General features: G+C 45.1%; 1 protein-coding gene across 2 annotated transcripts in view; it reads right to left on the reverse strand.

Moving 5' to 3' along the window:
- The window catches only part of MOSPD1 (motile sperm domain containing 1), a 31,561-nt gene that overhangs the window by 21,502 nt on the left and 2,121 nt on the right, over window positions 1-7,938 (reverse strand). Inside the window, exon 2 of one of the 2 annotated variants that reach the window (XM_006171433.2) lies at window positions 7,688-7,776. The exons of the other annotated variant lie outside the window; for it this stretch is intronic. The gene's annotated coding sequence lies outside the window, so the exon portion shown is untranslated. The remainder of the gene's footprint in view (window positions 1-7,687; window positions 7,777-7,938) is intronic. 2 annotated transcript variants of the gene reach the window in all.

Below are 7,938 nucleotides of genomic sequence, written 5' to 3' on the forward strand. Positions count from 1 at the left end.
TACGAGGCGAATGCGTACATATTTCCTAGGAATTATGAATAGGCTCTCCATCTCCTTGTCACCATGGAAGACGTTTTAATCACTTTTGAGCTGTTTATCATTCTTTCTTTTCCTATCCCCACTCCTGTTTATCATGATCACTTCTCTTGGCTGAGCTAGAAGGTGCCTCCTAAGCTCCAACCAGTGGAAATTAGGGAGAATTAGCAGCAGGTTACCAGAGCAGTATTAGTGACTCTGCCACACACACAGGGGAGCATGGCACCTGCCTTTAATTGGTGCTTTTACAAAGACTAATGCTTTCTCTGTGTTCCAGTCCATACTGCAAAATGATAAACTGCAAAAATCCGACGAGAGATTAGATACTAAGCTGGTAAAACCTCACTGCAAATCGATTTACGAGGTTGCTTTCCAAAAAGTCAAGCATACACCAAGTCGAAGAATGTCAGCTCTCAATCTTTCTCATCGGACGGATGAGGAAAGCAAGCCCAGGATGGTTAAGAGACTGACGCGGGCTTGCACAGGGTACTGGTGGAAGAACTCAAGTCTTCAGAATCTCACGTCCCTATACAGTCATCATCTCTTCTGTGTCTCAGTTCCAAAGTCCTGCCCCCCTGATGCCCACTGCCACCCATGCCCTCACCTCTACACAATCTCCCTGCTTTTCAGGAAGATCAGAGTTCTCAAAGGATGGTCTGAAACTGAAGACACAGCCAAGCCTGCATTATTTGGACTCATGTTTCCCTCTTCAGTTTTTTGTTTAACTTGCTATAAGGCACGTGCACTTGCTGGAAAGACAGAGAGAGGTGGGTAGAGAGAGAGGGAAAGTGAGAAATCCTCCCTCAGCGGGGATGGCCATACCACAATTCCGACTCCTCCATTATCTTCTCAGTATTTTGGACAAGCATGTGCATGTGCTTGGCATGGTTTTCAAGCCACTGAGTGCAGGACTCGAACAATGCAGTCAGACGGTGGGATCTAGCTGCCTTAACCACCATGCCATGGGCTGGCCCCCTTTTCAGTTTTATAAAGAAAAATCAAGAAACAATTGCACGTACTGAGTTGCACACACTTTCTTCCCTGGTTGTGAAGCAGCAGCTACAGCTATCCGTAAGTATTGTTAGGGCAGCCATAAGCAAGGTCTGCCCCATTCTTCCCCTCCAGACAGCAATTTTTACTCATTCTTCAAGGCTCAATTCGAATCCCCCCCCTCCCCTTGCAGCTTTGTTGCACTACTCTGACCTACAGGGATCTCACCAATTTTCTGATATTCTTTTAACGTACGTATGGATTGAGTATTTTGACATGGATTTTGTGTGGATTAATTTCTACTCCCCTGTCAGATTTCAGACATCATGCTAGTGGCATGCTGGTTTTTTACGCCGTGTTTTGCTTTGTTTCTGCATTCCTCATGGACCTGAGGTCAGTGCTGAGCGCTTACCAGTCCCTGACCTTATCCTACAGGTGTCTAGTAATAACTGCCTCCTCCACCAGGCAGTATTGCCCCTCCTGCCCCGTTCCTGAACACACTTTGCCCATAAGGGACAAGCACAGGATCTTTAGTAAAGGAACAGCAATTCTAGCCGGGTGCTTACCACAGGTGGGGTTAAGAACAGAGCAGAGACAATCAGCACCCCCAGATTCTGTCTCCCCCCCCCTTCCTTTTGTTTCCCTCTCATCCCTTAGGACTCCTCAGAGCCCAGCTGGGCCATCAGTTTCGAGAAATCCAAGGTTGGAAAATACTCCCAACCTCACAGGCAGATGGCTCAGCCGGGAGCTGGTGATAAAGGAAACCGCCTTGTCCTTGTCCTCTGTACCAGTGGCACAGAAAAGCAATCCTGAATACAACTCAGAGAAAAGCTTATGTGTGCACACCACCTTGTGACCAGTTTGCAAACTACTCTCCCACAAAACGAAGCCTGAAACCATCTGAAACCTTCACACACGTGTTCCACCATCAGTCCAGAGAGGCCAATACCCCAAAGTGTGATGATTTTCTCTGTTTCATTACTTTCCATTGATCAGAGGAAAGAAAAGATGAGTCTGTGATAAACACAGGAGTTTCAATAGCACTCACCACCTTAGAGTCGAAACTTAGAGACTGTTAAATAGCACAGAAATCACTTCATAAGAATATTCTAATTTGGGACCAGCAGATGGCACAATGGTTATATCGCTGGACTCCCACATAGTTGACTACGATTCAAGTCCTGGACCCAGTGGCTTAAAACTCATGCCATGTGTGTGTGCGTGCGTGCCCAAAGTGCTGAGAGGAAGGAGGAGAAGGGATTGTGGTGTGGCCATCCCCCCCGGGGTGGGGGGGTGATTGCTCATTTTCTGTCTCTCTGGCGAGTACAAGTGCCATATAGCAAAAAACCTCTTTTAAAGAGAGAGAGAGAGAGAGAGAGAGAGAGAGAGAAAAGAAGATTGTATTTTGTGCCCCTCCCCTTTTGTTTTTTAGAGGCTATAAGAGTCAAATGAATTCAGTGATCCTTATGGATTCTTGTACTGAAGTGGTTCACAGTTTGGACACAGTTAGGGATGATTCAAAGTACAACTTTCCCCAGGGACCAGTAGTTAGTGTAATGGCTATGCGGCTGGACTCCCATGTAGTCGACCGCGGTTCAAGTCCCAGACCCAGTGGCTTAAACTCACGCCAGGTGCATGTGGGTGCATGCCCAAGACCTTGAGAAGAGAATGGAGGAGAAGGGATTGTGGCGTGGCCATCCCCCTGGGGAGTGCTTTCTTGCTTTCTATCTCTCTCTCTGGCTCTCTGGTGAGTGCGCATGCCCTATAACAAGGAAAAAAAAAAAAAAGTACAACTTTCCCCAGAAACTCCTGACCATCTGCTTGGCAGCAGTGCACCAGTGACTTAACTACCTGCCCCGGCCTCGCGCTGTTTTCTCTGATTAGGGTTCTCAGCTCCACTTCCAGGCCAGCTCCCTTTTATCTGGCCACAGGGCTATCTCCTCCCTCCATACTTGGTGCAGTCCTTGCCAACAGCCAAATGAACACTATAAATGATGAACAGGTCAGCGCAATGCCTGTTCATAATTTGAGTTAGTGTCACTAGGATAAAACCTCTTTTCTCCCTACCCCATAAACTCAGCTCTCCCCTCTTTGAATTCCCAGTATTGTCTCTTTGGATTTTTAATGACTGGCATCTTCCTAAAGTCAACTCTTTCACAAGTAATGCTACAATGTTCACTTTTCATTTTAATGTCCATTGCTCAATATAAGGCAATTTGGTTTACATTCGTTTTCTAGGATTTTAGTATCATTTTATATCTAATGAGACTCACTGCTATAAATGATATATAATGATGGGCTATTCTATATGCAAATGTAAAAGTCAAGTAATGTATTTTTTTGAGACGTTTTTGCTATATGGCGCATGTGTGAGCCAGGAAGACAGAGAGAGAGAGAGAGACAGAGACACAGAAAGCAAGAAATCACCCCCCAGAGGGGATGGCCACACTTCAATCCCTTCTCCTCCGTTCTCCTCTCGGGATCTTAGGCATGCACGCAAACACGCCCAGCGTGAGTTTAAGCCACCATGCCTGAGACTCAAACCACGGTCGACTACATGGGAGTCCAGCGACATAATCATTACGCCAACTGCCAGTCCCTAGTAATGTATGTTTTGAGATGAAAACAACACTGTACAGCAATGTGTTGAAAAATTCCTTTGAATGTGTTCTTTTCAACTGTAATGATAAATGTTATTTCCAAATTTTACAATGTTCCAATTTGTCTTCCATTATTATAAGATGCATGTGCAATTCTCAGAGCAAAATCCATGAATGATACGAAGTGCTGCATGTAGCACTCTCAGAAGTTTTGGAATCTCAAATTAATTCAACAAACATTTAGTGAGTACTTATTATATACAGGCGGTGTGCTAGGGATATGGAAGAAAGATGAAAACATGGTCTTGGTCCTCCAAACACCCAGTTTAGCAGGATAAAGACATACACAGCAGTCGTTAGGATCCGATGTGACAGCGATAAAACACGGGGAAACACAAGGTACTCTGGGAGTGTAAAGACAGCGACGGTCTGCCTTAATTAGTAGTAGTGGGGCTGGCAAGCGGCATGGTAGGTATGGGCACTGGATTCTCACACGACCAAATGCAACTTGAGTCATTGGCCTAGTGGCTTGCTTTATCACTTTCCCTTTCTCTCTCTCTCTCTCACATACTCTGGCCCTCTCTGGTCAAATTAAGTTAAATAATTCGTTAAAAACTAAAATAGTAGTTTGCAGTAGGAGTGCAAGGGGGTTGAATTCCAGGAAGCACATATGCGAAGGCATGAAAGGGAAGCTGGAACGAGCTTGAGCACTGCACGTGGTTAAAAAGTAGCACAGGTGAGAGGAGCAGCAAGAGACAAGGCTGGAAAAGTATGCTGGAGGCAGGTTGTAAAAGCTCTTACAGACCAAGTTTGGGGCTTCCACGTAGTCCGTATACAGGTGCTTCTCCAAGTTCGTTGCCAACGCAGCAACAGCTGCTTTACCTGGGAGCTTGTTAGAAATGCAAGGCCTGGGGCAGCACTGAACTCCCACATGACTGACCATGGTTTGAGGCTTCGGGATCATGCTGGGCATGAGGGCAAGCATGTCCCAGAATTCCAAGAAGAGAAGGGATTATGACATGACCACCCCCTGGGGGTTGATTTCTCACTTTCCCTCTCACTGTCTCTGTCTCCCTCAGTCAAGTACACATGCTTGATGGCAAAACCCTTAAAAAAAAAAAAAAAAGATCTTGGTTCCCATCCTAGACCTGCCGAATGAGAAATTCTGGGGTTGGGACCTGTCCATCAGTGTTTCAACGAGCCTTGCAGGTGTTTCTTTTTTTCCCCTTATTTTTTCTTTCTTTTCTTTTCTTTCTTTTTTTTTTTTTTGAGAGGTTTCTGCTATAGGGCACATGCACTCTCCAGAAAGAGAGAGACAGAGAGACAGAACGTGAGAAATCACCCCCTGGGGGAATGGCCACACCACAATCCCTTCTCCATTCTCCTCTCAGGATCTTGGGCACGCATGCGCATGCGCCCGGCATGAGTTTAAGCCACCGGGTCCAGGAGTCAAACCGCGGTCGACTACGTGGGAGTCCAGTGACATAGCCATTATGCTAACTGCTGGTCCCAGCCTTGCAGGTGATTCTCATGCTGGCTAAACTTTGAGAAGCACTGCTACTGGCAGTGGGAAACCTCTGACGGAATTTAAGCAAGGGTCTGACCCTGTAAGATACGAACTGGGAAAGTGGTTGCCACAGAGCGATCATGCACAACCTAACTCAAGTAGTTAAATGACATGATACAGATTTTAGAGATGCTTTAGAGACCCAAGTTTAATCCAGCGACTAGGATATATCCATACGGAAGTGTGACTGAAATGATTTTTTCTTTTGCTATAGGGCATGTGCGCTCGCCAGACAGAGAGACAGAGAGATAGAAGGCGAGAAATCACCCCCCAGGGGGATGGCCACGCCGCAATCCCTTCTCCTCCATTCTCCTCTCGGGATCTTGGGCACGCACGCACACGCGCCCGTTGTGAGTTTAAGCCACCGGATCCGGGACGCGAACCGCGGTCGACTATGTGGGAGTCCAGCAACATAGTCATTATGCTAACTGCTGGTCCCGTGACTGAAATTATTTTTATAGAAAAGAAAGCTGTCATCTTGTCAAATACATGAACTGTGAGGTTTGAAAGGAATGGATCCCAGTGAGCCTAGAAAAAGGAGAGGTCAAGACCAATTTCTATGTGCTTCCACATAGACAAGTGTGAAGGGTGCCTTGGCCGCTGCAAGTCTTCTGGCAGTGGTCTACTTAGCAGTTCACTTTCTCATTGCATTAGTGATCTGGCATTTAAATCACAAAAGTCTTTTGTGAGTTTGGTTAGCATATGTTAGTCCCCGGGACTATTTCCGGAAGTGCTAACAAAATTAAAACTCAAACCCAGAAAAGCTAAAAGGCAGACATTGGTTCTGCTGACCTAGCCAAGGTACATGCACTACCGAAGTGAGACCCTGCTAGAGCCTTCCTACTTTTAGAAAATTTGTTATGACCTTTAAAATGATCATTTCTGGTTTGCATGTAATTAATATATCTTTGCGGGCTACAGTATGAGTTTTTAAGGGAGCCGTCCTCTTTTCTCTGGAATTATATAATTTTATTTATCATCATTACTTTTAGCATTTGGTACAGGGCACATGTGCTCACCAGAGAGAAACAGAGAAAGTAAACTACCAGGTCCAGGACTGGAACTGCAGCTGGTCATGTGGGAGTTCAGTGCTTTAACCACTGTGCCACCTGCTGGCCCCAAGTCTTCCTCTATTCTAAGTTCATCACTAGTTACATAGCTTGCTTAATTTGAGAAGATGCCAGAATAAGTAAAAGAAGTAATTTTGGAGGGGGACCAGCAGTTAGCGTAATGGCTATGTTGCTGGACTCCCACATAGTCGACCGCGGTTTGCATCCCAGACCCGGTGGCTTAAAACTCACGCCGGGCACGTGTGCGTGCGTGCCCAAGATCCCGAGAGGAGAATGGAGGAGAAGGGATTGCAGCATGACCATCCCCCCGGGGGGTGATTTCTCGCTTTCTGTCTCTGTCCTCTCTCTCTGTCTGGCGAGCGCACATGCCCTATAGCAAAAACCTCTTTAAAAAATTAAAAAAAAAAAAGAAGTAATTTTGGAGACAGGATTTAGCCGAGGTCATCTTCAATTTCCTGACAGAGTGGTATAGATCGACCTATGTGGCCAGTTTATGTAACAAGAACTTTGCAGGGTGCAATACCTAATTCTATCACTACTCTGGATACTTTCCATTACTGCATGTTCTTTTGGCTCATACCAATATCTCAGCTTATTTGACAACTTGTTTTGTCTAGGAATAGTTCCCAATCAAAAATGATTTTTTTATGGAATTTTAGAGCCATATGGAAACAAAACCTTCACAGGGCCAGCCTGTGACTTGGTGGTTAAGGCGGATGGACCGCCCATCACCCATTGCATGGTTAGTCTCAGACCCAATGATTTAAAAAAACACAGCAGGCCCTTGTGTGTGCATACCCAAAATCTCAAAAGGAGGAAGAGATGGAGAAGGAGGGATTGTGACGTGACCATGCCTCATGGGGGGTGGGTGCTTTCTTGATTTTCTCTCTCTGGCTAGCACATGTGCTCTCTGGCAAATTAACACACACGTACACACACACACACACATACACACATTTATATTACACATGAGGAAATTGAAGGCCACAAAGAGTAATCATTTATTTTTTTAATTGCCAGAGGGCGTGTGCACTCACTAGAGAAACAGAAGTGGAGAGAGCACCCCTCAGAGAGGGGGAGTCATGAGGCAATCACTTATCCATCTCTCCATCCGATCAGGAGCCAGGACACACATGCACATGCACATGCACCCAGCATGTTTCTCAAGCTGCCTGGTTGGGACTTGAACTGCCATAGGCCATGTGGGTTTGGACTGCCCTAACCACCAGGCTACCTGGGCCTTTAATATATGTACTGCAGGGCAAAATTCTCCAGCATGCTACAAGGTGGCAAAACAAAGATTCAGAGCAACACCAATAATCTGCTTCTTTGTTACATTTTAGGGAAGATTTGAAATGTTTCCATTTCATCCTAAACTTTAAAAAATAACAAGAACAGAAAAACAATAGTATCAAGTTACTTACTTTATTGAGCTATGAGGGGGTGGGGTAGCTTCCTGGAGTGTCTTAATTGTTTTATGTTTTCAGAAAATGAAGTTAAATATAACAGCCCCCTGAGAAAAAAATGAAAAATGAAAAATTGGGGCAGAAAATGTGCAGGAACAATTTAAGGAAGTAACATGCATTATTTTATAAGCTATTTGTTCTATTGTCTTTGTCCAGAAAAGGATAACTTTATATTGAATACATACTGTCCATTATATTTATATTTATAT

This window comes from Tupaia chinensis, unplaced genomic scaffold (assembly GCF_000334495.1).
Source record: "Tupaia chinensis unplaced genomic scaffold, TupChi_1.0 Scaffold149560_1, whole genome shotgun sequence".
Lineage (NCBI taxonomy): Eukaryota > Metazoa > Chordata > Mammalia > Scandentia > Tupaiidae > Tupaia > Tupaia belangeri.